Genomic DNA, 24,593 nt, shown 5'->3' with positions numbered 1-24,593 from the left:
TCTAGGCTTCTACTTTACCCCAGTGTGATGTCACTTGTTCTGTCTTATCATTCCTGGAACCAGTATATGATGTATGTATTTTTAATCTCTGGGCCTGTTCTGGACTGTATCCCCAATTGGTTTCCTGATGTTTTAATTTTCCTTAGTCTCATCCTGTGTTTTGTATCTGTCACTGGGCCTCTCAACTATACCACAGCAATTTTCTTTTTGTTGGGGGGGGGGGGGTAGGAGGGCACACCCAGTGATGGTCAGGGCTTACTCCTGGCTATGAACTCAGAAATCGCTCCTGGCTTGGGGGACCATATGGGACACCAGGGGATAGAACCACCGTCAGTCCTAGGTTAGTGCCTGCAAGGCAAACACCCTACCATTTGCACCACTGCTCTGACCCCACCACAGCAACTCTTTTCACCCAGTTTTCCTAGTTTCTAGCCATCAACATGGGACTCAGCACCTTGCCACTACTTGCATTCGAGCCCTGCCTGAATCCTGAATCTAAGTTTACTGGGTATCTAAGCCCTGCCTGTATTCTGGTCCTGTGCAGACTTCTGAGGCAGCCACTACTCAGCCATTTGTGTAGGAGACAGACAGACAGACAGACAGACAGACAGACGGATGGACGGCTGGATGGACGGACGGATGGATGGATGGACAGATGGACAGACAAAATAAAAGACATTTTTGCAATAATTCTCAGAGACAAAAGAGAGGAGGGCTGGAAATTCCAGCTCATGACATGAAGCTCACCACAAAGAGTGATGAGTGCTGTTAGAGAAATAACTACATTGAGAACTATCCTAACAATATGAATGAATGAGGGAAGTAGAAAGCCTGTCTCGAGTACAGGCAGGGGTGGAGTGGGGAGGAGGGAGATTTGGGACATTGGTGATGGGAATGTTGCACTGGTGAAGGGGAGGGTGTTCTTTACATGACTGAAACCCAACTCCAATTATATTTGTAATCACGGTGTTTAAATAAAGATATTTATTTAAATAAAGATATTTATTTATAAAATAAAGAGACAGAGATAGAGAAAGCTTCAAGGGCTGTTACTAGTTTATTATTGAGTACAGAAGCTGAAAATAGCTTTTAAAACTGTTATTACAACTTAAGAGTCATTTTATTTGTTGAACATAATTTAAAAATGCATTTTGTCTTTCATTTTATTTTTATTGCAAATAATGGTCTGCAATGTTTGGGGCAGAGACTGGTCAAAGTGTGACAATTCTAACCTCTCACCTACGAATCTCTGAGGCAGTTCTCCCCAAGCAAATATCACTGAATCAAGAAGAACAACTAAACATCTTTTTTGGGTGTGTCTGTTAGGGTGTTTCTGGATAAGATTAGCATTTGAATCAGGCCAATTAAAGTAAATCACCCTCTCCAATATGAGTAGATAACATCTAATCCTTTGAAGGCCTAAATATAAGATAAGCGAGCCTGAGGGCTTTCCATTCTTCTGCTGGTTCTTGAAGTGTGACCTTTATCTTTTTTATTTTTAATTTCTAAAAAAAGCTCTTCATTGGTCTTGCACAAATAGGGAAAAACTTGACCACCAAAAATAGATCTAAACCCACAAAATAATGAGAAGAATAGGAACAGTAGTGTATGGATGAATTAAGTTGGTCCAAAAATTGGTTAAGATTATATAATAGTGCCATGCATAATGCCAATCCTATTTCTTAACCATTTTTATTTTGATACTAAGATTTAAAATATCATTACTCATACTTTGCATGGACACATAATTCCAACACCACACCCACTTCCAGAAAGCCAGCTTCCATCCTCCACCAGTTTCCCAAGGACCCCTCCCTACCACCTGTTCTATAGACAGAATCTTTAGCTCTGGTGACCTTTCATTTGTTTTTCTCTTAAAAGTGTTTCTTTTTTATCTCGTATTAGAGATCTGTCTATGTCTCTCTAATTTGGAGTCATTGACAATATTTAGATGAATAGAATTATACATAACTGTAAATTAATCATAACAATGTGATAAAGTTAAAAACTTTCTTCACAACCCATGTATTTTAGGTGCTGAAGAGATAGTATATTGGATCAGGGATTTGCATTTTGTGTAGCCTACCCAGGTTTGTTCTCCAACATCCCGTGTGGTCCCCCAACCACTGCCAGGAATAATTCCTGAGTGTAGACCTAAATTCTGAGCTCTATTGAGTGATTCCCCCCCCCCCAAATTCAACTACATATTGTTTAAAACTTTACATTGTGAATTATTCTCTGCTAATACATTCTAAGATTTGCATGAAATAGATAAATCTGACAAGTGTAATGTAATAAGAATGAAGAGAGTTTTGGAAAATTTAAGAGGAGATTCTATATAGGCATATAGTAGTATAAAATTATACTTTATCTAGTGCTTGGACTGGGATTTATACTGTCAGTTCATCTATTCAGTCAAATTTTTAAAAAACATTATTAGTTTTCCTGGTTCTCTATGATCTCTCAGAACATAATTATCTCTATAATCATGTGAGTAAATTTCTGATAATAAATATAGAATAAAGATCCATCATTGATCAATAGATAATGAAGTGGTAGGTAGCCAGAGTACAAAAGTCAAGTACAAAAGTCAGGCTTTAAAATTATACTGAGTTTCTTAAGAGTGTTTAAAAGAAATTAAAGAGGTACAGAATTGACTTCTTTTCTTTGCAATTTTTCTCACACATCAAAGACACCAGAATAATAAAGCATGCAACCAAAATCTACAACAAAATTAAGTAAAGTAGTGTGTACAAAGTGTTGCAAATCCAATGAAAGGGCATCAGATTTTGAGGGAAAAAATGTTTACTGCAGCTAGAATATAGGATGCAAAGATCAAGTCTGTCTCCCTGATTTGGAGGCTAGAAGCTTTATATAAGTTTAGGGGTCAAATAGATTTAGTAAAATATGGAAAAGGATGACTTCATTATAGCAGATTAGTGAATTTTTTTAAGGGATAAGGCAAATACAACAAGGAAAAAAAAATAAGCTTGGAGATTGATCCTGATTTTGAATTAACCCATATAAGGGGAACTAGTTTGACCTTCTCTTGGAAACCCATTGATTCTGAATAGACTCTGATGTGGTTATATTTACAGCTTCTTCATTCCACTGGCTGCTTTTAGGATTAGGTTCTGTTATCAGCATAGTTCATCTGCCTCTAAAAAACATTCAGTAAGAAAAACTAGTTTCTGTTTAAACCAGTTAGGAATTAGCTCTGATCTACAGCTTCATACACAAAGGAATTTCTGACTGCTGGGAGAGCCAGAGATTTCAGAAATTGAACTGTTGAAGAATCCAAGGGGCTGGACAGATAGTGTCACCATGGAAGTGGATTTTCCTGCACCAGTGGTTTCTTGAGAATTGTTTGAAAGATTTGCATGCAAAACTCAGAGGCTTAAGAAGTTAGAGTTTATTATACAGTTTGAATAGATGGGTTCAGGTTTCTTCCCAATGTCCAAGCCTCCCCTTTTACCCATGTATATGACATCACTCATTCTATGCTCCCTTTGAAGACAGCAAGATTTGTGCCATCAACCGTTGAATAAAAATATAAAATATAAAGCCCATGAGTTGTATGAGGCCACTCCAGGCACCATGTTTCTAACCCCTTAGTTAGATGGGTCTGATGATGCAGGGTAGTGAAGGAGAAATAATACACAACAGTCAGATAAGATAATCATTAGAGTCAGCTCACTTTATTCCTCAGACTTTTCTCTGCCATGTGGTCATTTTTTGCCAAGCTCTCCCTGTGCTGCCTATCCCATCTCTCTCCTCATGAGCTCTTTTTATTTATTTTTATTTATTTATTTTAAAACAGCCTACCCCATCCCAGATGTGGGCAGGTTTGATCATCTAGGTGGGATTAACATCTCAAAATAAAGCTTAGGTAAAAGGGTGTTGGGGGAAGGGTTACAACCAACTAATAATGTGCAAACACCATGCCAGCAGTGCAGAGGCTAATCAGTAGGCAGTTGTCTGAGCACCACAGTGACCCCCAGCAAGCACCACTATTAGAATATGAGCAAACACCACAAATGAGAGCAGCATTCATGGAGCACTTGTGCAAGCGCCACAACTGAAGTTTGGAAGCCCTAGGTGAGCTCCACCCTATGACCTAACATGTGACACCCAATCAGCACAACAGCAACAAAAGGGAAGAATTGGGAAACTCAGTCAATAAAAAATTAAGTTTTACAAAAATATATAAGATCTATTCTGAAAGCTCAGAGAACCATTCTTAGGAGAGTGCCAAAGCTGTGAACTAGTTTTACGAGGTCCAATTTCTGAGTAAAAGTAGCATGGGTGGTTCAGTGGTAGAATTCTTGCCTGCCAATTTCCGAGTTAAAGGAACAAGAGAAGGTCAGTTGGTGAAGGTCATCTTGCACCCTGTGACAATTTGAAATAAAATGACTAGATTTCCCTTGTAGGACAATGACCAATCTTCAGGTTTATCTTATTGAAGTAGACAGAAAATTAAGGAGGAACATACCCTAGTAGATAGAAAGATAGATTAGATAGACAGACAGATGATAGATGATAGATAAATAGATAGATAGATAGATAGATAGACAGACAGACAGACAGACAGACAGACAGACAGACAGACAGACAGATGAACAATGGACAGACAAATGGATGGATGGCTGGATATAGTAGACAGGCAGGCAGAGAGAAAGATACATAGAAGTAGGATAGTAGAATAAAGAAGTTAGAAAATATGATCATATATTTGAACACATAACTTTAAAATACATATTTTTAGGAGTCATAGAGATAGTACATGAGGAGACCCTTGAATGCAAAAGACCGGGATTTGATCCCTGATACCACATGTGATTCTCCAGTCCCCTCCAGGAGTGACTCCTGAGCACAGAGCCAGAAGTAACCAGCATAAATGGGTGTGACAAAAAAAATCAAATAAAAAAAATTTAAGTGTAACTTTATATTAATTTGAGATCATTTCTTTCACATACACTAAATTTTCTTATGAAATTGGGTGGGTTTTTGATTTATTTTGGAGAGAAGTAAATTTGGGACATACCTAATGATTCTCAGGCCCTATCACTAGATAGGCACTCAAGAGTCTTTCTTTTGGGGGGCCACACCCAGCAGTGCTCAGAAATTATTCCAGGCTGTGTGCCAGGAGAAATTATTCCTTGCAGGCCAGGTTCAGGGGACCAGTTGGGATGGCAGGGATCAAACCCAGGTCATCCACATGCAAGGTATCTGCTTTGCTTGCTGTGCTATAGCTCCAGCCCCTCTTTTATCTTTAAATTATGATTGCTCTAGTTTATTAAAAATCTTTCTTTCTTTCTTTCTTCCTTTCTCTCTCTCTTTCTCTCTTTCTTTCTTTCTTTCTCTTTCTTTCTTTCTTTCTTTCTTTCTCTCTCTTTCTCTCTCTTTCTTTCTTTCTTTCTTTCTTTCTTTCTTTCTTTCTTTCTTTCTTTCTTTCTTTCTTTTTTTTTTCTTTCTTTCTTTCTCCCTCCCTCTCTCCCTCTCTTTTCCCCTGCATCTATTTTTAGGCACCTTGGTTTGTAATACTGTTACTTAAGAGGTAATGTAAATACCGCTTTTATTTTGAGTCACTATCACTAATAAAGAGTGGGTAGGGCCCTTGTCTTTTAAGTGGTGACCTGGGTATTATTCCCAGAACCCCTTTTAGTTCCCCAAGCCCTACCAGAAGTGACATGAGTGCAGGGCCAGAAGAAGCCTTTGAGAATCACCAAGTTTGTCATCTAATAATAATAATAATAATAATAATAATAATAATGAGTTTCACAACTTTAAAAATCTCTGTTGAAATAAGATCCTATCTAATAGAGATTGGAACACACAAAACTTGTAGTGCAAAGGGACCTTACACTTTGAACATTGACATAACGACCTGGCACAGACCTCAAAAGAAAGGGCATTTTTTATTCACTCCTGAACCAGGGAAGCCATCCACCAAATATCCAGGCTTGTCTATAACATCACCTGGAAGCAATCCTCTACCTCGGAAAACCCTACACTGCTCATACATCGATCTGCTCAAAAGAGACTTCCCTTAACACTGAGAAGACTTAACAACAACGACCTGCTTACAGGACAGGGCTCCCTGCATTGCCCTTTGATTGTGAGGTGAAACGAGAGGACACTCCACATCCTGACTTCAATGTAGGATATGCAGATTCCAGGATCTTTAATACAGAAACATGATACCAACAACAGAGATTGTGTGAAAAATAAAAGTGTGTTGGTACTACAGACAATGTCTTGGAACATATGATCTAGCTTGCCTGGAGCCTAGAGTTGGTCTTGTGCCAGGAAACCAGGGGTCTGGTCTCTTTGTATTTAGGCCATGGTTATTCCTTTCCATGTCCCTCATATTTTGGTGGGCCTATGCAAACAACAATTGCCACTCTAACACCATTTTTACTGTGCTCCTTTGACTCTAATCCTTAAAAAGAACCCACTTAAAATTTGAGGTTAACTTAAGCTAATATGCATGTACATGGAAATGTAAAAAAATACTATGCCTGTAATGTTTAAGGAGTTACGTAAGTTTTATGGCTTTAGATTGCCTTGTGTGCTGTTAAGAAATATTATAATGTGTTACAATCTGGGGACTTGAGGGACAAAGTAATTATACATGGATTCTGTCTTATTTATCTTAATGTTCTTTGGCTGAAATTTCAAAGTTAAGATATCAGCAAGGGGACTTCTGAGAATTGTTATGGGTGATTGTCCTTTCACTGTAACTTTACCTTGTCCTCTTTTTTGCATTTTTGTTCTCATAATTAAAAATAAAAATTTAAAAAAAAATCTCTATTGAGGGCCAGAGAGATAGCATGAAGGTAAGGCGTTTGCCTTGCTTGCAGAAGGTCGGTGGTTTGAATCCCGTCATCCCATATGGTCCCCCAAGCCTGCCAGGAGCAATTTCTGAGCATAAAGCCAGGAGTAACTCCTGAGCACTGCCAGGTGTGGCCCCAAAACAAAACAAAACAAAAAAAATCTATGTTGGCCATCTTAGAATGTGAAAAAAAAAGTCTCACTTAAACATGAACAAGAGAGGGGCGGAGAGATAGTACAGAGATAGGGTGTTTGCCTTCCATGCAGCCAATCCAGAATGGATAGTAGTTTAAATCCCGGCTTCCCATATGGTCCCCGTGCCTATGAGAAGGAATTTCTGAGCAAAGAGTCAGGAGTAATGCCCTGAGCGCCACCGGGTATGACCCAAAAACCAAAAACCAAACAAACAAACAAAAAAAGAACAAGAGGGAAGGCAATAGAGAAGTAATATACAGTGTCAATGTAAGACAAAGAAAACAATATATAGAAATTAAGAATAAAAGTATATTTTTAATAAAATGAAAATTAAAAAAATTAGGGTTGTGTTATGATTAGGATTAAGGGTAGGGCTAGGTTAGTTAGGACTGGGCCTTGAGTTAGGGTTAGGATTATATTAGGGATAGGGTTAGGGTTAGGGTTAAGGTTAAGTTTAAACCTGTGCTAAGGCTAGGGGTAGGTCTAGGGCTTAGGTTTAAAGCTAGGGCTAGTTTTAGGGTTAGTGTTAGAGTTAAGGCTAGGGCTAGGTTTAGGGTAAGTATTAGGGATATGGGTAGGTCTAGTGTTAGGGTTAGGGTTAGGAATAGTGTTAGGGTTATGATTAGAGCTAGGATTAGACAGGGTTAGGATTAGTTTTAGGGTTAATTATAGATTAGGGTTAGAACTATGGCTAGTTCTTTTTCTTTAATTTTTTTTATTTAATCACCGTGTTTATAAAAATTCTCCTACTGGGGTTTCCATCATACACCACCCTTCATCAGTGTGATCTTCCCACTACCAATGTCTCCCATTTCCCTACCATCCCAGCCCCTTGCCTGTCTCTCATACAGACATTCTGCCTCTCTTTCTCACTATCATTATCATGGTAGTTGTCATTGTCATTAGTACTCTAGCTTCACTCACTGCTCTTTGTGGCAAGCTTTATGTCATGAGCTGGTTTTCCAGGTGTACAGCTGTATTATCTCTGGATAATATTGCTGCACTGTCTTTTATTTTTCTTATATCTTGCAGATGAGTGATGCTATTCTATGTCTATTCTTTGGCTCATTTCACTCAGCTTAATAGTCTTCATGTCTATCCATGTATAGGCAAATTTTATGACTTCATTTTTCCTAACAGCTGCATAGTATTCCATTGTGTAAATGTTCCACAGTTTCAATACCTACTCATTTGTTGTTGGGCACAGATTCTAGCTATTATAAATAGTTTTGTGATAAACATAAAGGTGGATAGGGCATTTTTGTGTTGAGTTTTTGTGTTTCTAGAGTATATCCCTAGGAGTAGTTTTTGCTGGATCATATGGTAGCTAAATTTCCAGCTTTTTGTAGAATATCCATTTTATTTTCCAGAAGGGTTGGACTAGATGGCATTCCTACCAGCAATGAATGAGTTCCTTTTTCCCTGCATTCCACCAGCACTGGTTGTTCTTGTTGTTTGTGATATGCGCCAGTCTCTATGGTATGAGATGATATCTCATTGTTGTTTTGATTTGCATCTCCCTGATGATTAGTGATGTAGAGCATTTTTTATGTGCCTTTTGGCCATCTGAATTTCTTCTTTGAGAAAATGTTTGTTCATTGAAGAATGAAAATATAGAGAACGTGTTACTAAAGAGCATGGCCCATATAGAAAGAGCAATTAAAGTACTCAAGCGAAACAGACAAAAGAAAAGGTTGGGGAGAGAGATCAAAGAACCTAGTGCCTACTTTGTAGATGGCAGTCCTGGGTTGCATCTCTCTGGTCACAGGAACACTGCGGGACCATCCATTGATAACCCTATCAGTGACAACCCTAAACACCACTGGATATAAATCAAATTTAATGCCCTAAAATAAAATTTCATATAAAAATGTAGTGTATGGAGCCAGAGCAATAGTATAGCAGGTTAGGTGTTTGCCTTGCATGCAGTCAACATGGGATGGACCTCGGTTCAATCCTAGACATTCAATATGGTCCCACAAGCCTGCCAGCATGATTTCTGAATACAGAGCCAGGAGTATCCCCTGAGTGCTGCTGAGTGGGCTCAAGAATAAACAAACAAAAAAAGTAGTGTATGCTACACATAGCATCTCATACTAATAGAATGGTGAATACTTGAATAAATGATATAAGTTGAGATCTAGATATGAAAACAATTAGAGATGTATGTATAGAAAATAGAGAGCTATGTATAGAAAAAATGTAACTTTGGTTGATTTTTTTATGTTTACCCAAAATAAATGCAGACCAAAATACATTAAGGCATTTTAATGAAACAACACAAATAAAAGAAATTCTGAAAGAACAAATATTTATAAAGTCAAAATATACATATAATTAAAACATGTTAATTTGTATGGTTTACATACAAGTTTATTCTAAAAATCTATTTTGAATATATTTGTATTCAAAATATAATATTTTAAATATTTGTGTCTGGAGATAAAAGCTTGCTTTGCATGCAACTGACCTGTGCTCAAGCTCTGCACCTCATGTGATCCTTGACCCCCAACAGGAGTGATCCCTAAAAGTAAAGCCAGGAATAAGTCCTGAGCACACCTGGTTATGGCCCTAAAATGATAATTTTAATAAAAACTTAAAAATAAATTATTGTTAACTGATCATCCTTTTAATTGATACAAAAACAAAAACAAGTGTTATATTTTAAAAGTATAGAAAGTGAAATACAGGGGCCGGGCGGTGGTGCTGGAGGTAAGGTGCCTGCCTTGCCTGCGCTAGCCTAGGACGGACCGCGGTTCGATCCCCCGGCGTCCCATATGGTCCCCCCAAGCCAGGAGCGACTTCTGAGCGCATAGCCAGGAGTAACCCCTGAGCGTCACAGGGTGTGGCCCAAAAACAAAAACAAAAAAAAAAAAAAAAAGAAAGTGAAATACAGGAAATTAAAAAAAAAACTGTCTGGACATGTAGCAAGAAAATTAATTTTAAAGGTATATACTAAATTTTTATTTTTTACTTTTTTTTTTTTTTTTTGGTTTTTCAGGCCACACCCATTTGATGCTCAGGGGTTATTCCTGGCTAGGCGCTCAGAAATTACCCCTGGCTTGGGGGGACCATATGGGACGCCGGGGGATCGAACCGCGGTCATTCCTTGGCTAGCACTTGCAAGGCTTACCTCTAGCGCCACCTTGCCGGCCCCACACTGAATTTTTATAGTGTTTATCTCATTTCAACATGCTGTTCTCTCTCCTTTTCCAGCCTTAGGTACCTTTAATACTATACTTTATTAACTGGATTTTCCATTTTCTATCATAATAGCTTACTTCTAGCTAAAAATAAAAGTACTATGAAATATTTTTAATTAATATCTTCATTTAAAGTACTATGAAATATTGATAAATGGGTAAGTGACTGAGGTTGGACAAAGATAAGTACATAAATTATTGTATTTATGAATAGAGGAATAGAGAAATAAAGGAATAAGTATATGAGTATATATATAATATGCAAGTGATATGAAACTAAACTAATGGTATCTCTGTTTGACTTCTGTAGAGAGTTTTACCACTAATATCTATGAGAAATTTACGATCAAAGAAAGCTGTCTCTTCCCCACATCACCTTCAAATGTTAGAAAATTCAGTCTGAGGCTAGAAGAATATTTTCCAAACAAAACACATTTTCCAAATAAAATAGCAGCTAGTTTTATAGGAAACTAAAACCTAAAAAAATGTATTATTATTATATCCTAATTATTATCATCATTGCTTTTCTACTGTAAGACCTCATGTTCATTGGCCACACTTAGTACAACATAAGCATGGTTGCCACTTGAGCATGCTTTGCTGACTTGAATAAGGACACTGACTGCCAAGACTGGTTTCTTATTATTATTTATTAGTTATTATCATCATTGAATTTCTGCTGTTGGACCTTATGTCCATTGGCCACAATTATTGCGACATAAGCATGGCTGCCACTTGAGCATGATTTGCAAACTTGAATAACAACAGTAGCTGCCAAGAGTGGTTTCTCATCTGTCACAGCTGTCAGGATAAATTTTTCTCACAATAAGTTTTGTGAAACATTGCAGTTCTTTAACCTCAACTTCTGCTAAAATATTTTATCTCCTGTGTTTCCTAGGAATTTTGGGGAGACATGAAAGACTCCATAAGTTATTTAAATAACCATCAAGTCTGGTAGGGTATGAGCATCTACCAATTTGACAGACATTCAATTATATATATATATACACATATATTTTATCCAGTTATTCAAATTATCAATTTCTTCTATGAAATGCATTTGAGTTCATTTATAGACACTGATTATAACTACAGAGTTGTGACATAGTTCCATAATGACCAAATAAATGTTTCTACAATTCCAAGTATAGAAAATGACGTCCAGATGGAATTGTGAAATTCATCTATGCCACAGAGAGGAGAAAGCTGTTTCTTTATGAAGGGAGTTCTCGAGAGTATGGGACCCCACAGTGACCCCACAAACAAAACTGTATCTCAGTCAAGCTTTAAAAAAGTGAACACAGCTGAAAGTGAATTGGGCTCAGAATCACTGAGTTCTACACTTTATTCTCCTACCTTGTATAATCTTCTAAATTTGAGTCAAGCTAAAAATTCAGTTAATTTTTTTTAATGTTGGGGACCACACCAACAGTGTTAAGGGAATACTGACTCTGCACTCAGAACTCACTCCTGAGTGTTGCACTTGGTGGATTATACGGGATGTCAGGGATTGAATCAAGGTCGGCCACATGCAAGGCAAATGCCCTACTTGTACTATCACTTCAATTCCAAGATCCAGATAATTTCACTGTGAAAAGAATTTAGACCCAGAGCTGGAGAGATAGCATGGAGGTAAGGCGTTTGCCTTTCACGCAGAAGGTCATCGGTTCGAATCCCGGTGTCCCATATGGTCCCCCGTGCCTGCCAGGAGCAATTTCTGAGCATGGAGCCAGGAATAACCACTGAGCACTGCTGGGTGTGACCCAAAAACCACAAAAAAGAAGAAAAAAAAAAAAAAGAATTTAGACCCACCAATTTTTCTCCCCAAACTGAATAGAAAAGTTGAATATGAGAAGTTGAATAAGAGAAAATATGAATATAATTAGACTTAGAAGTAACTGTGCTGAGTGAAATTAGTTAAAGTACAATATTGAACAATGTCACTTATTTGTGGTATATAAAGAAAGCAATGAACATAACAAAAAAAGAGAAAGCAATGAACATAATAAGCCAATTGAAAACTGACTGAAACCAATGATTAAAAGGGGCAGAGAGGTGGCAAGAATAGGGAAAGGAAGACATCTGGGCATTTTATGGTGACTAGCCATTGGTGGAGAGCATAGTGTCACCACAACTGTGCAATTGTACACAATCTACACAACTAGATATTACCATCCTATACAGTTACTGAGGTCTACCCTGTAACCTACTCTGGACATGCACACAATATTGCAAACCAATATGTCATAATTGATTTATAAATATTAAATAAATATTTTAATCCATATATCTGAGACTCTGAAACACATCAACACTGCAAATTCCATTGGTAGTGATGCTGCTTCTTCCAGACACCAACACCTTGCTCTTACTGGGACAATGAAGAAAATCTCAGAGGGGTTGCTCAGCGCCACTTGGTCCTGTCTCCCCCATCTGTCATACAGGTGATGATAGAAAGATCCAGAGAAACACAAGCATCTTTCCTTTACCTTCTCATCTTGGATGGTTGTAGTCCAAGTCCCACAAACCACATTATCAGGCAGAAAAGGTAAGTAGAAGCTTCTTGGATATGAGATGGAAAAACTCCAAATCTACACTAGACATGAGCAAAAAGATACGACTCAAATAATCCGGCTTACACATCACATTTACATACCTGGTGTTTTTTTAGTCCTTAAAACTTAGGGGTGCATTAATATTCTCATTTACAGGGAAGGGGGAAATAATTTAAGTGAATTGAATAATGTAGCTAAGTATAGCAGCACTGGCCTCTGGGTAATCTGTTTACCAGTCCAATGGGTTTTATCTTTCTTTAGATATCTCTAGTTCAAAATCTCTGACATCTACCAAGTCTATAAAGGAGATTGAGATAGGCTATTAAGAGTATCCTGAAGAGAGTGAATGGAATAGATGGATCCATGATAGGTGTCTGGATGGATCCAATAGCTTTCCTTGATCCCCTCCTGTGTTTTCACTCCTTGTGATACCCCAGCCTTCTTGTTGTTTCTGGTACAGCCCAAGTCCCACCATGCTCCCCACTAGTTATTTCCCAACTGGGAATTTTTTTTGTTTGTTTTGTTTAGGGGACATCCCAGAGATGCTCAAGGATTACTCCTGACTCAGAGCAAAGGGTCACTCCTGAAAGCATGTAAAAGACAATATGGGATGCTGGGGATGGAATTTGAGTTGACAGTATGTGAGCTCCCTACCCATTTACCACTCCAGTCCCTCCAACTGGGAATTCTTCTACATTCATTCCACAGCCCTTTCTCAAAAGAATCTTATTGAAACAGAATCATGCCCTGATCATCTCTATTTTATTATCCCCCTTATCTGCTGATTTTTTTTCAATGTTCTTATCAACATCTGGCATAGCACAAATGTTATTGGTTTGTTTATTGCATGTTTTTTCCAAACAGGAGTATAAACTCCATTGCTGCAAGGATATTTTTATTGCCTTGACTCTGTTGTAGCCCCAATCCCTGGTAGCTTGTACATAAGAGGCATATAAAAATAAATGTTTGCAGAAAGAAAAGAAGAGTCAGGAGAGAGTAAAAGCAACTCATCTATGAAACACGACGGCATACTCTGCCCTTATTTTGGTCTAAATCCAGGCATCATCCTAAGGATTTGCATACTCTTGTGTGAGGTATTCCTTCGGCCAAGATAGGATGCACTGCTGTAAAATCTGCATCAGAAGAATACCAAAGTGGCAAATCCCAGAAACATTCACAGAGCTCAGTACATTGTCTTATTCAACCCTGCACCCTGGTGGCCGTTTACCAATTCACAAATGAAAATTTATCATCAGTTCCACATTTCGCTAAGAAATGTGATGGTCAGTAACTCTCTGAAAAACATGTGAAAATATTTCAAAATTATATTCCCCCCCCCAACAAATTTCTGTTGATCTTGGCTTAAAAAAATTGAGGCCTGGAGCAAACTTAGATGTGCTGACACTCCGGAAAAGCTTGAGTGCTTCTGAAGGCAAACCCTTGCTGTGTTTTGCCTTGCAAGACAAGACAAGACAAGTGAGGCTCCCAACTGACCTTTTTAATTCCTACCAGACCAGACATTAGTTTTCTGGATGAGTCACTCCATTTCCCTCCGTCTCAGCTTTCTCGTCTGAGGAAATCCAGAGTTAACTGAGGATCCCAGGGAGAGTGGAGTTGATCCTGAATCTGTCTTAGGTCCCCAACTTCTACTCTCAGTCTAGCAATTGCACACTGCAGGAGTCCTCCCCACCTGAGAGAAAGGCTTCTTCTGTGCATTCTTTTGTGCCAAACCCAAGAACCTTTGGTGAAATTGCTTGGACGTCCTTCACTGTGAGTTACAGGCCCAAAGTCTCCAGAGTATGGGGAGGTGGGGGTGGGGGTACACAGGAGAGGGGATACAGCTGTGAAAGAAGGGGCCAAAGAAGAAACAGTGACACCTGGAGGACATAACACTTCACTTAGAACACAGTGTACTCCCAATCTCCCCCAGACTTTTGAAAACAACAATTGAGTGTTGTTTGATTTTTTCTCTTTTTTTTTCTTTTTCTTTTTTTTTCTTTTTTTTTTTTTTTTTGATAGTTCAGAGATCTTTTATTTTTAAAAATTGCCTCTCATACCATGAATTCATAAGGAATGGGTTCCAGCAGCTCAGGCTTCTTTCCATTGGTTCTCACAAAGTGTGCTTCTCTGGGTGGAGCAGGCTGGCGCTTGAACTGAACTCACTAAGTTCCTTTCTCTTTGGCTTCTTTCTTTTTCTGATCATTTTCCTTCACCCGCTTCAGGAAGCTGTCTCGACTTTTAGAGTGCTTAATATGCTCAATACAAACATTAATTCTCTTGCCAAGAATCTTGCCTTTGACTTGTTTATTTACAACAATGCCAACAGCATGCTGGCTAACGTTGTAGACTCTTCCAGTTTTTCCATGGTAACATTTGTGGGACATTCCTTTTTGAACAGTGCCCATTCCCTTCATGTCTACAATATCACCTTTCTTATAATCCGCATGTACGTGGCCAAAGGAACAACTCCATGTTTTCTAAAGGGTCTAGAAACCATGTAGTGGGTGCCCCTCCTCTTTCCCTTTGTGTTGGTCGTGACTGTGATTTACTGGAAAAACTGGAAGATGGCGGTCCCAGCCGAAAAGCCTTTTTTCTTTTTCTTACTTTATTTAAACACTGTGGTTATAAAGGTGCTCATAATGCAGTTGGATTTTTTTCACAGTTACAAAGTTGCTCGTGATTGAGTTTCAGGCATAGAGTGTACAGCACTCTTCACCAGTGCACATTTTTTAATCTTATAATTTTTATTTTGACCATATTGACTTACCTATCTTTCACAGTAGTATTTTAAGTACATATTAACATTGAATCAGGGGCATTCCCATCACCAAATTTTCCCTCCCTCCACCCCCGCTCCCATCCTGCATCCCATATCTCCCACCCTCACCCTCACCCTCCCCCCAGGCTGCTAGAATTTATGGTCCCCTCTGTTTCCCCAAGGAAGTTCAAGCATGGACTGTGATACAAAAATCCAATTTTTAAACTTTGGTCTTGATTTAAAAAAAAAAAAGGCCACTTTCAGAGGTACTCAGGGCTTATTCCCAACTCTGCACATAGGAATGTTTCCTAGCTGTGCTCAGGGGACTGGATGTGGTAACAGATGTCGAACCCATGTCTGCCACATACAAGACAACTATCATCCCTTCTTTTGGACTTTTGAGTCCAAATTTTCTTTTTTTAAAACATTTCCTAAAACATTTTACACTTCTGTGAAATACACTTGACTTGAAAGAATCCTCTCTGTTGCTTTTAATGTAGGAAACGGGCCAGCATGATGCTCTGACTTGACCCAAAATGACCCTGGTGGACGTCAGAGAAGCCCTATCCTTGATTAGACTTCTCAGGCCTCTTATTCTCGAACTTGCCAGGATTAGACTAAGCCTCATTCCTTCCTTTTCAACCCTGTACCAATAAATAAAAAGTAAAGACATTGGGAGACATTTGCAGATAGCTATTAAATGAACACATACATACATACACACACACACACACACACACACACACACACACACACACACCAAACACATACTTATGTGTGTGATTTTATGTGAATAACCTCAGGTGCTATATTCTGTACTGGCTTTATGCAATCATCTAAAATCTAACAGAGACTATCAGATTTCCTGTTTATTTTTTTCTTACCTGCCCCTTTCCCAATTCTTCCATTTTGAATAAATAATGACCAGCTGTAGGAGTTTCCCCATCCCCAAGTCCTCCATTCTCTCTGAGAGTAAGTACCAACTTATTTTTACAGAACACTCCCTACTCCCCTCCCTACCCCCACCGCCCAAAAAAAGCTGTCAGCAAAAGCCTCCCAAGAGCAATAGCAATCCAAGATCTCCACTGGAGGACAACAAAGTTAGCTCCAGCTGAGACTTTACTGCCTCACAAACTCCAGCTGTGTAATACATTCATTCAAATAGCAACCAGGAGATGGCTGGGAAACAAATGCAATAGGCCAATGAGTGCTGAGGTTCTAGACACAGGACTTGCATCACTGAAAATGTTGTCATCTGGATTTTTGTTGTGCCCATTTTGAGTGAAATTCCTTTTGTGCAAACTCAACTGATTTTTACGTATTTATTTGGTTGGGTTTTGGGATTTGGGAACACACCCAAATGCACTCAGGGCTTCCTCCTGGCTCTGAGCTCAGAGATCATTCCTGTGATGCTCACCAGGATGATGGGGGTAAACATGGGTCAACTGAGTGCAGGCAAAGGCCTTCCTGATATACTATCGCTTTGGGCCCAAATTTCTGATTTTATGAACAAAAATGATGACTTTTGTCCTGTTGGGCTGGTAACCCCAAAGATGATTTTAAACAACAGGTTATTATGAGGGGTCCTTTGAGCCTCCCCTTTATGTATGGAAAAATGGAAACCTTAGATTTTGAGCTAAATAGATTGAAAACATTTCAAAATTCCAGTCGAAGCAATTGTCTCTCATTAGTGACCTGAAAAGATCAAATTGAAAAGAGGCCTTAGTTAAGTGGTCGATACTGATTTCTCAGAGGAATTAAATCCTAAGGCTCCAGGGCAGTCCCGGAGGATTAGATGATTCACTTAACATCATTAAAGACAGGCTCTCTTTACTCCATCTACTAAATCCCAGAGTACCCTTCAGACACACCCAGAGCTCATGTTTTGGCCAGTTCTATGAAAAGTTTCTTTTTTTTTGGGGGGGGCACACCCGTTTGATGCTCAGGGGTTACTCCTGGCTAAGCGCTCAGAAATTGCCCCTGGCTTGGGGGAACCATATGGGACGCCAAGGGATGGAACCGTGGTCCTTCCTTGGCTAGCGCTTGCAAGGCAGACACCTTACCTTTAGAGCCACCTCTCCGGCCCCTGTGAAAAGTTTCTTATAAAGTTAACCCATAGCATTCACCACCACATGGTGAATAAAAAGGGGAAACCCTAACAATCATCCCTTGATGAGGATCGAGGACTAGGGCTACTAAAGCACAAGAAAACCTCACTTTCCCCCATGTAATGAGGGCTTCCAACTGATGGGATCTTGGATGATTTACTGAGATGTTGTAATTGAGTGCTTGATGCTAAGTCTGATGTACTGGAAGAGTCTTTTTCCTTCTTTTTCCTGGGAAAGACACATACATTCTTCACCCCTAGATCACTATTTTAGTCTGATGTACTGGAAGAGTCTTTTTCCTTCTTTTTCCTGGGAAAGACACATACATTCTTCACCCCTAGATCACTATTTTAGGAGGGCATCTCAAATGGTGCTCAGTAAACCTAGCAGTCCTACCCAGTGATTCTCACCAACTGACCTGGCAGGTCAATGCAATGACCTAAGGATTCAAAGGCCACCTCCACAATCTCCAGGGCTGCACTTGATCATGTTCAAGGATTGAACTGGGATGGGTACATGCAATTATCCCTATGACCCAAGTCTCATCATCCATTCCAGATATCAAGGACAAGATCAGGATACAAAGGACAAGCAACTTCAGAAGTAATTACTGAGTTAAGAACCAGGAATAAGCCCTGAGTACCTCTGGATGTTGTCAAAACAAACAAATAAACAAAAAGGTGTAATAGGACTCAAAAAGTACAAGTGACCACCAATTAATAATTATGATGAACCAAACAGCTTTAGCCACTGACTGAGAAAGGCAAAAGCATCTTGAAGATTGGTTTTGGCTCCAGATTCTTAAACCTCAGGTTTACAGTGCCACCTGCTGGCAGTACAGACCAGATGATAATAAATGAATGAAAACAGGACTGCAGTCACTTCTTTTTCCAAGTCTAATATGTTCTTTGAGTATGAGTATTTGTGCTGCAATTCACAAAATTACTAAATATATACACAAAATCTTAAATTGTACGTGAAATTCAGGGGCTGGAGTAAGAGCACAGCGGTAGGACGTTTGCCTGGCACGCTACTGACATGGAACAGACCCAGTTCAATCCCCGACATCCAATGTGGTCCCCTGAGTCTGCCAGGAGTGATTTCTGAGCGCAGAGTCAGGAGTAACCCCTGACTGAGTGCTGCCAGTGTGGCCCAAACACTAAAAAAATGAAAAATTACAAGAGAAATTTAATTGTTAAAGATTCTGGGGCCGGAGGGATACCATAGAGGTAAGGCGTTTGCCTTGCATGCAGAAGGTCGATGGTTTGAATCCTGGTATACCATATGGTCCCTTGAGCCTACCAGGAGCGATTTCTGAGCATAGAGCCAGGAGTAACCCCTGAGCACTGCTGGGTGTGACCCAAAAACAAACAAACAAACAAAAAAGATTGTGTATAGATATCATTTAAATGCTTTGACGTGACTTGAAGTCACAAAACAAATGAGAATTTGGGATTCACACCTACATATGTTCCAAGCCTACTCCTGACTCTGCATATAGAGATCAATTTTAGTGGGTCTAGGAGCCATAAAAGGTTCTGGGTATCAAATCTGGCTTGGCCATGTGCAAAGCAAATGCTATGCTTTCTATAATATGTCTCCAGATCATCATCTTTAATTAATTTATTTATTTATTATTGTTTGAGGGCCACACCCAGTAGGGCTTATAGTTTACTCCTTTCTCTCTGTTCAGGGATCACTCCTGACAGTGTCTGTGGAACCACTTGGAGTGCCAGAAATCAAACCCTAGTCAGCTGCTTAAAGGCCAAGTGCTTTATCAGCTGTACTATTTCTCTCAGCCCCAATTCCAAATAATTGTTAGCTAAAAATTTTCCTAGGTAAAGGGTTTTATCGCCTTCTATTTTTTTTTTTTTACTTATCTAAAGCCAGAAATGTGGTTCAAGTCCAGAACATATATGCCTTATATGTGTGGGGTCTCAAAGTCAACCCAACACCAATTTAAAAATTGTCTATTTTTAAACTAAACTTTTTTAAGCTTTATGTTTTTTTGTTTTATTTATTTTTTATTTATTTACTTATTTTGGTTTTGGGGTCACACCTGGCGGTGCTCAGGCATTACTCCTGGCTCTGCACTCAGAAATCACTCCTGGCAGAGTCAGGGGACCATATGGGATGCCAGGATTTGAATCATGTTGTTCCTGGATCAGCTGTGTGCAAGGCAAATGCCCTAAGGCTGTGCTGTCTCTCTGGCTCCATAAATTTTATGTTTTAAGACATTTGTTTGTTTTTTTTGTTTGTTTGTTTCCAAATTATTTAATTTATTTCTTCAATGGACTATTTTTATTTTTTAGCACAATTCTTCCTTTACATGATGCAATTTTTTTCATCAACTTCATAGAGATTGTTACTCTTATTCACCTGCTCATTTAGGATGATTAATTGGTGTGGGTGGTTGACAGGAGTTTTATTTTATGTGAAAATATTGTTTCCTGATTTTAAAACTTTAAATCATTGTGTAGGCATTAGATAATAGAATAGTTTATAATATTATAATGGTTTTCTTATATTTCCAACTTACTGGGTTTTTTTGTTTGTTTTTTGTTTTTTTGGGGGGTTGGGGTCACACCCAGCATTGCTCAGGGGTTACTCCTGGCTCTACACTCAGAAATAGCTCCTGGCAGGCTTAGGGGACCATATGGGATGCCAGGATTTGAACCACCGTCCTTCTGCATGCCAGCAAACACCCTACCTCTCTCCAGCCCTACCAACTTACTGTTTTTGTCATAAAAGAGTGTTGACTTTTGCCAAATGCTTTTGACGTATCTATTGATCTTATCATATGATTCATCTTTCCCTTCATAGAATTATTGATTTGCCCATATTGAACAATCCCTCAACCCTTGAATTCCACTATGATGTATGATTCTTCTCACACACACACACACACCCTACGTATGATTCTAGATATATTGCTGTTCACACAATTTTTTTTGTTTGTTTTTGGTTTTGGTTTTTGGGCCACACCCGGCGGTGCTCAGGGGTTACTCCTGGCTGTCTGCTCAGAAATAGCTCCTGGCAGGCACAGGGGACCATATGGGACACCGGGATTCGAACCAACCACCTTAGGTCCTGGATCGGCTGCTTGCAAGGCAAACGCCGCTGTGTTATCTCTCCGGACCCTGTTCACACAATTTTATTGAGCATTTTGATCTGCTTGCTCATCAAAGATATTGGTATGCAGCTGTGAGTGTGTTTATGTTTTCCTTGTTTTGGAATCAAGTAATGTTAGCACCACAAAATGTGTTTAGGAATGTTCTGTATTTTTTTTATTTTATGGAAGAACTTTATTGAGAAAGATAGGTCTTACATGTTCTTTGACAGCTTGGTAGAATTCTCCAGGAATTCTACCTATCTAGCCTATCTACTGCTAAGTACTTCTTTGGCATACTTTAGGTATACACTGTTTCAATTTCTACTTGTTATTTGTAAGATATTTCTATTATTTTATTTTAATATATTTTCCTATCAATCTATATTTAAGCTATTTTTAATCTATTAAAATCTGAAGTTACCAAGTATCTAGTCTCCCTGATTATTATCCTTGTTTCTTAAAGAATATTTTCAACTATGTTGTCATTTTCTTGGGTTTTTTTTTTTGGGGGGGGGCCACACCTAGTGATGCTCAGGGGTTACTTCTGGCTATGCACTCAGAAATCGCTCCTGGCTTGAGGGACCAGATGAGACGGCGAGGGATCAAACCGCAGTCTGTCCTAGGCTAGCTCATGCAAGGCAGATGCCTTACCGCTTGTGCCATCACTCTGGCCTGTATGTTGTCATTTTCGTTTTTTGGGCCACACCCGGCGGCGCTCAGGGGTCACTCCTGGCTGTCTGCTCAGAAATAGCTCCTGGCAGGCACGGGGGACCATATGGGACACCGGGATTCGAACCAACCACTTTTGGTCCTGGATCGGCTGCTGTATGTTGTCATTTTCTTGTTTGATTTATATTACAAAGACACTACTGAACTTTTCTTTTGTGTGTGTGTATGTCTTGGTGGGGCATACCCAGCTGTGATTGATGAATATTCCCAACCCTGTACTTAGGGTGCCACATCTCATATTGCTTAGGAATCAGACCCAGGGCTCTTTCAGGCAAAGAACATAAAACTGTCTCCAAGCAGCTCTCTACTATGTTTTTCAGTGTCAGGGATCTAACTCAGAGCTTATTTGTGTTTTTGTTGTTTTGTTTTGTTTTGTTTTTTTGTGGTTTTGGGGTCACACCCGGCAGTGCTCAGGGGTTACTCCTGGCTTCATGCTCAGAAATTGCTCCTGACAGGCACGGGGAACCATATGGGATGCCGGCGATGACCTTCTGCATGAAAGGCAAACGCCTTACCTCCATGCTATCTCTCCAGCCCCCTCAGAGCTTATTTGTAATGACTATAGCTCAGGTCCTTGGATTTTCCCTCAAGGTCAGTTTTCTCTTTTGCTTTTCCTATATCCCAGTGACATAGAACAAATTGTAATGAACTGACTTAGCTTTCTGGACCATATCTCGGTGTAGGAGAGGTAGTGTGTAAAACTACTAAAAGTAAAAAAAAGGGGGGGTTATATAATTAATTTTATAAAGTACATGAAGAGCCAGAGAGATAGCACAGTAGTAGGGTGTTTGCATTGCACGCAGCCAAGCCAGGATGGACAGTGGTTCAAATCCCAGCATCCCATATGGACTCAGTGCCTGCCAGGAGATATTTCTGAGGGCAGAGTCAGGAGTAACCCCTGAGTATCATCAGGTGTGACCCAAAAACCAAAATAAATAAATAAATAAATAAATAAATAAATAAATAAATAAATAAATAAATAAATGCACCTTGAGACTCCAATCCAGAAAACCTCAGACAGGCAACAATCAACTTCCTGAAAAAGAGAGAACTCTGAAAAATAAAGTTTCAGTCAGTTACTTGAATATGCTAGGATGATAACCCTTACCCTATTTCATTTTTCCCTTCCTTATGTATATTAACTTACATACCCACTATCAGCATAAGTAGATGTTAATGACATATAAGACATATGAACAAGCCTATAGTCCTCTCATGCAAGCACATACCACCACTCCACTCCGGGTACTCATACTTAATCCTTTATGCTTACTCCTTTCATTGTTTACTTACTCCTCTAAAACCCTTGCCCCAAAACCTAATTTATGGCTACTTCTTGCAAAGACCAATATCTGGAGCCGGAGCGGCAGCACAAACAGTAGGGCGTTTGTCTTGCACACCCTGACCTAGGACGGACCAAAGTTCGATCCCCCAGCATCCCATATGGTCCCCCAAGCCAGGAGCAATTTCTGAGCGCATAGCCAGGAGTAACCCCTGAGTGCCACCGAGTGTCAAAAAACAAAAAAAGACCATACCTGCATTAGGATATATACTATCTTCTTAATAAATCTTTCTGCTTGTTATTGAATTCTTTCTCCAGCAAACACAAAGAAATTGTTGTTTGTGGATGTTGTAGCTGCTGTTGCTATTGTGTTGTTGTAGTGTGCTGTTGCTGTTGTTGTTTTGACAGAGGCCATTCATCTTTTTCTGGATCTAAATGAAACCAAAGCTAGCTTCTGTGGCTCCCCTGAAACTCAAGGTAATGGGGATTCATTCTCATGCCAAGTAGATCACTGGACACAGATATGGTCTGATGATCACTTTGTGGGATTTTCAAGGTACTTGCTCACATTAATCAGAAACTCACCTGGGGCCAGAGAGATAGAACAGTGGTAAGGTGCTTGCCTAGCATGCAGAAGGACAGTGGTTCGAATCCCAAATGGTTCCCCAAGCCTGCCAGTGGTGATTTCTGAGCAAAGAGCCAGGAATAGCCCCTGAGCGATATGCTGGGTATGACCCAAAAACAAAACAAAACAACAAAAAAAGAAACTCACCTGACACCTCCCTAATCTTCCTTGAGGTTCTGGGTTGATGAGAATTCTTTTTTCTCTGTACGCCATCCAAGTCATGCTAACTGCACCGTAGTTTTAACTAGTATCCTTAAATGTGTATTTAGTTATTAATTCAAGATTCAGAAAGATAGAGTTATTGATTTGTTTGTTTGTATGTTTGTTTTGGGGCTACATCCAGCAGCTCTCGGGTTATTCCTGGCTCTGTGCTTAGAAATCGATCCTGGCTCAGGGGACCATATGAGATGTCAGGAATTGATCCAGGTCCATCTTGGGTCTGCTGCATGCAAGGCAAATACCCTACCACTCTACTATCTCTTTGGCCCCAAGAGCTCCTGATTTTTGTACATGATTTTATACCTGCCTGTATTGCTGACTTGACATAATAGTTCAAGCTAGTTTATTCTGGATATAGATTCTTCTGGATTTTCTAGGTAGACAATCATGTCATGTACATGTTCTATTTAAAATATCCATTGCTATTTCTTTTCCTTTTCTTTTAAAATTGACTAATACCTTTAGTTGAATTTAGTAATGTTGAGCAACAGAGTTACGTGACATTGTATAGCATACAGCTGATATTACATTTGTTAATTCATTATTAAGTGTGATTTTTGCTGGATGTTTCTGGGTGATGGTCTTTATTAACACAGCTTCTCCGACTTTAATATTTCACCAAATATGTCTAATATGAAAATATCAAAAGAAAAACATCAAAAAAGTTCTCTTTAAAGCACTGTACATTGATAACAAAATAGAAACATAGATTCCTTGAATTCGAATGTTGTGTGCTGCCCTCCATGAGAAATGTTGTATTTTTAAAGATAAACTGGGTCTGGTAAAAGACAGCATACACAGAGTAGAAAAGAGCTTGGAAGAGACAAAAAGAAGTTTAGGCAAAGAGGAAGCCTGGTACAAAAACTGGTTTGCAACCTCCCCATGGCTCTCCACCTTGTTGCTCAGTATTTGGGACCCGTAATTGGCCTTCTTTTGCTCATTTTCTTTGGCCCATGGGCGTTTCGTAAGCTGA

The 24,593-nt window shown here is 39.3% G+C and overlaps 2 pseudogenes; one reads left to right on the top strand and one right to left on the bottom strand.

Annotated features, from left to right (window-relative positions):
- Positions 1-14,381, top strand: part of LOC126007012 (PRELI domain containing protein 3B-like) — a 71,211-nt pseudogene extending 56,830 nt beyond the window's left edge.
- A 396-nt stretch (positions 14,382-14,777) lies between these two features.
- Positions 14,778-23,623, bottom strand: LOC126007011 (60S ribosomal protein L21-like; annotated as a pseudogene).
- Positions 23,624-24,593: the final 970 nt, after the last annotated feature.

This window comes from Suncus etruscus, chromosome 4 (genome assembly GCF_024139225.1).
Source record: "Suncus etruscus isolate mSunEtr1 chromosome 4, mSunEtr1.pri.cur, whole genome shotgun sequence".
In the NCBI taxonomy this organism is placed as follows: Eukaryota; Metazoa; Chordata; class Mammalia; order Eulipotyphla; family Soricidae; genus Suncus; species Suncus etruscus.
This window is presented reverse-complemented; position numbering and strand designations above follow the sequence as displayed.